This window comes from Chinchilla lanigera, unplaced genomic scaffold, assembly GCF_000276665.1.
Source record: "Chinchilla lanigera isolate Chin_1 unplaced genomic scaffold, ChiLan1.0 scaffold00066, whole genome shotgun sequence".
NCBI classification, from domain to species: Eukaryota; Metazoa; Chordata; class Mammalia; order Rodentia; family Chinchillidae; genus Chinchilla; species Chinchilla lanigera.
The window spans coordinates 8,060,571-8,064,883 of NW_004955467.1; the positions used below are offsets into that span (position 1 = coordinate 8,060,571).

Sequence of the window (4,313 nt, forward strand, 5' to 3'; positions counted from 1 at the left end):
CAATACAGAGTTACAAACAAAGTGGTAGGGAATTAACAATGGTGGTTGTATTACATATTGATATCTTCAAAGTGGCTTCTCATGAAAACAGATATAAACATGCAATACTTGGACATTATTTTAAACATTTTCCATTTGTTATGTTTAACCTTGAGCTCTTTTGGACCCCAAGCATACACCTGGCATACTCTGTCGTTTGAGGTGACACCAGCACGGTGATAGACACAAGTGCACCAAGGCCCACAGTTCTGGCTGATACCACCCACTCAGTCCTATGTCTCTCCTCATCTCCCCCTTCCCATTATCCTCTCAGGCCCAGCTCCCTCTTCTTTGCCCCATTCTCCTCCCCGTGGCTGCTTATGGCACAATCTCCTCTATGATCCTAGCAAAACAACTTTCACTTCCAACACAAGGGTACAGCAGAGACTAAAGAGATTAGTTACTGTGAGGTTGAGGGGGAGCACTGGGGAGGAGGAGGAGAAGGAGCATTTCTCCAGGACACCCAGGTGTATGGCTTTGACTGTTATGAAACAGTGTTTGTCTGTAGTTCTTTTTGTCTCTAGCATTGCAATATTCACTGTTATGATTTGTGTCTGCATGTCTCCCCAAATCCTCATGCAGTCATTCTATTCTAGATTTTTAATTGATCCATAGTCCAATGCTGGGATTATGGATATGAGTGCTACACCTGCTCGGGGATGGGTAGTTTGCATGCAGTATAAAGGAGGGAAAGAGGCTTGCTCTTCCCTCTCTGCCTGCTGCTCCTCCCTTTTGCTCTTGTTGCTTTTGCTGTCTTCCACTGCCATGAACTGTAGCCCTCTGCCATGTGCCACTCTGCCTTGCAGCCAGCCGAGTGTGGACTGAAACCTCCACAAGCTGTAAGCTAAATAAACCTTTCCTTCCTTAATTTTGGACATCAGATATTTTGTCTCAGCAACAAGAAAAAAGTAACCAAGACATCCACCCCAAATGCTGTGCATTCAAGTTATTTAGGTTAGTTCTTTTATTCTCTGTTCCCTTCCATGTGATTATATTCATCACTTATAATACCATTACATTAAATTGTTGTTGTTTGTACCCCACTTCTGATCTCTTGCCATCTGTGGGACTAGGGCTGCAAAGCAGAGATCTGGAATACTCCAGAATGCCAGGAAAGCAGTGCAAGGTCCTAGCCAGAAGCTTGAGTCCCACATCTCCCTCCCTGTGAGATGTGGCCCCTCCAGTTCTGCCCTTTAGCACTGACTGAGATGTCCCCCAAGAAAAGAAGCTCTGTGGGAGCTGCCATAAGGAAGTAGAGCAGGGCAGACTGCAGCCCTCTTACCAGCCCTGTTCCTGGGGGCAGATGAGCCCTCCTGTGCCATGGGATCATGTCAACCCGAAAAGAGGGTAGAAACAGAACTACCTTCCCTGAGTCCCCTGGGTTCCTACAGACCCACCCCTAATTCCAAGTGCTGTTCAGGGTCCCCAGGAAGGGTTCTGAGTCCCTTGTGCTGGCTCATAAGAGGAACTTAGAGGTGGGGCAGGCCCACTGTGAATGTTTCAACACCACCCTGGGGTTGGGGGGGGCATTCCTGGTAGTACTGGAATTTCACAATGGGGGCTCCTTTTACCAAGTCAGGGCTGAGGAGTGGGATGCCCGGGACGCGAGGGAAGCCAGGCCTAGCCTGCCAAGCTTTTGAAAACAGGCATCATCTTGGAGAGGGGGGGTCCCACCGCCTTCCCTCTCCCCAAAGCTGTACATTTCTGCTGACAAGTCACAGGGAGTGACTGGTGATGACTGAGTCATTGGGCGGAAAAGAACGTGCCAGGCTGAAGGCTAAGCAACCACGTGCTGGGCTGACCTCAGAGCAGCTCAGCTGAGGGCCCCTCAGCCAGCCTCCCTTGGGTTCCCCAGGCCCAGTGCCCAAAAAGTCCTGACTCTAAAAAGAGCTGGGGCCAAGCTCTAGATGGCCTGAGGATGCCAGGGAGGCTGCCACACTGGGAACTTGGTATGGGGCCTGGAGGGTACTGGTGTTTCCTTGGAGAAGGCCTTGGAAGCCTCCACTGGACCAAATACACTCAGAGCAAGGGGGAGAAGGGAGGGAGAAGCCATGGGCAGCAGGCCTGGAGGGGCTCTGGGGGGCAGCTGCTGGCACTCTTCAAAGCCTTCTAGCAGTGACCCCAGGACACTGTGCTTTGACACCTTTACACCCTTAAAAACAGACGTGGCAGGAGTGATGTTGCCTGAGAGTGTGCATTTGTATCTTGTGCTTGTATTGTGACTGTGTGGGACACATAAGTGGTTCATGCCTGCCTCAAGGCAAGACCAACTGTCCACCACATCCTGGGCTGGGCTGAGGGGTGACTTCAAACCCAGTTTGCACAGTTCAACCTGTGCTCTGGGTTCAACACACATGCGTGCCACATGATCATTTCCCTGGGAGAGAACTGCCGGGTGTCCGCTGTCTGGTTCGCAATCTTCTGAGCCCTGGTGCTCTCAGCCCTTCAGCCCTGCCATTGCTTCCAGGCAGCACAGGAGGAGCTGAGTTGTTTGCTGGCTGAGCAGGTAGCAAGCTGAGCCTACAATGGCACTGCCTGCACCCGGCAGGCTGCCCAGTCTGTACAGTGGGTCTCACCCCGCTCTGTCCCTGATTTCCATGAACAAGCCCCTTATCCACTCTGGTTGCCATGGTCCTCTTCTGTGAGATGAAGGGCCCTCCAGGGAGACCTGTGACTCCCTCCAACGCCTTAGCGTAGAGTTGGTGGGAGAATCAGTCTGTGAGGACAGAGGGTGGGCTGGTGACATCTGGGCCAGCTGCCTGTGCCTCAAAGTCATCCATGAGAGGCACGTGGTGTTCTCACTCCTCCAGCAGGTCTTGTACTTGGGCTGCCACTGAAGGCAGGAGGGCAGAGCCCCACCACCGTGCTAATCCCCACGGGCACTCATCCATGCCAGGCACACTCCAAAGTGAGGGAGCAGCACGGCACTGCGAATCTTCCCAGGCTGGCTGGGAAGTAGTCTCTCTACCTGGTCCAAAGGAAATTGTAACTCTTGCGATGAAAGGGCCTAAGGATGCTTTGGTTCATCCAAGTATCACTAATGGAAACACCCAGGATCCTGAGTCCTGAATCACCAGCACAAGTTTTTCTGGACTCAGCCTGCCACCCCAGAAGCCAGAGATCTGGGACCCGGAAAGTCAGGCCGTGTCTGAGGCCTGCCCAGCTCTATGGCCCCATACTCCAAGTGAATTCCTGAACCCAGAAGGTGGCACAGGCTGTCACCTCTTTCTGGAATTCTCCTCACCTCCCTTTTCCTGGGGCTTCCTCCTCTAGCTGAAATCTCCCTTCCTCAGAGTACCCAGAGATCCAGATGGGCTCTACAATGTCCCCACCCAGCACTATCATTTCTTTGTAGCACCTGTCACCTGGGACTCATCTCGCTTTATCTGTTTAATTATCAGTGTGTATGCCTCCCACCCAGGACCATGCCCAGCACATAGTAAGCAGTCAGTAAATCAGTGGCAGAATGGACCCATGTGTGCTACTTTCTGTGCATTCCCCCATGCCCCACCACACACACATATAGTCCAAGGTTTCTAATGCTCACCCCCCAGGGACGTCAATGAGGCAATGCTGGACAGCTCACCAAGGGCTTATTTTTCTCTGGCTGTGTGGTCCCCCACAGGCTGGGGAAGTAGGAGGATTTGCCTAGGTGGGGACGCTGTGATCTGAATGCTCTGGTCACACAGCTGGGTTAGGAGTTCATCCCTCTTTGCATGTTGTTTGCATGGCTCAGCACCAAGCTCCAAGCTTCCTCCTCCTGGTTTCCTGGTCTGTCCCCAGATCCACAAAGCTGGCCTGCCACTTCCTTGTCTTTGCCTATGACCTAGCCCCACCAGCCAGTGACAAGATCTGCCCCAAAGCGGTGAATGTCGTGAAGCTGCCGGGTCAGGGGTGACTGGTGGCGAAGACTGTGGTACCGTAGTGATGATGCTGTGGTGCCTTGCTCAGTGCAGCCACTGTGATCCTTCATCTTCCTGACAGCCCTGTGAGATTGATACCAGTGTCATCCCCATTTTATGGATAAGCAAGCCAAGTTGCAGAAAAGTTAAATAATTTACTGTAAATCTCATGGCTAGCAAGCATTAGAGTCTAGAGTTGAGTCCAAGACTGTTGGATGCCAGAGCCAGGCTCAACCCCAGCGCCAAGCTGCCTGTGATGCAGGCAGCTCTCACCTAGAACCAAGAAGCTGGGCTGGGCCTGCTGGAGGCTCTCAGTTACTCATCTGGTGCTAAAGCCCTTTCTTTTTTTTTTTTTTTTTTTTTGGTTTTTCT

At 52.0% G+C, this 4,313-nt stretch overlaps 1 protein-coding gene across 4 annotated transcripts in view; it reads left to right on the forward strand.

The window, feature by feature from the left end:
* The window catches only part of Pik3r5 (phosphoinositide-3-kinase, regulatory subunit 5), a 66,176-nt gene that overhangs the window by 35,340 nt on the left and 26,523 nt on the right, over nucleotides 1–4,313 (forward strand). The gene's annotated exons all lie outside the window — the stretch shown is intronic.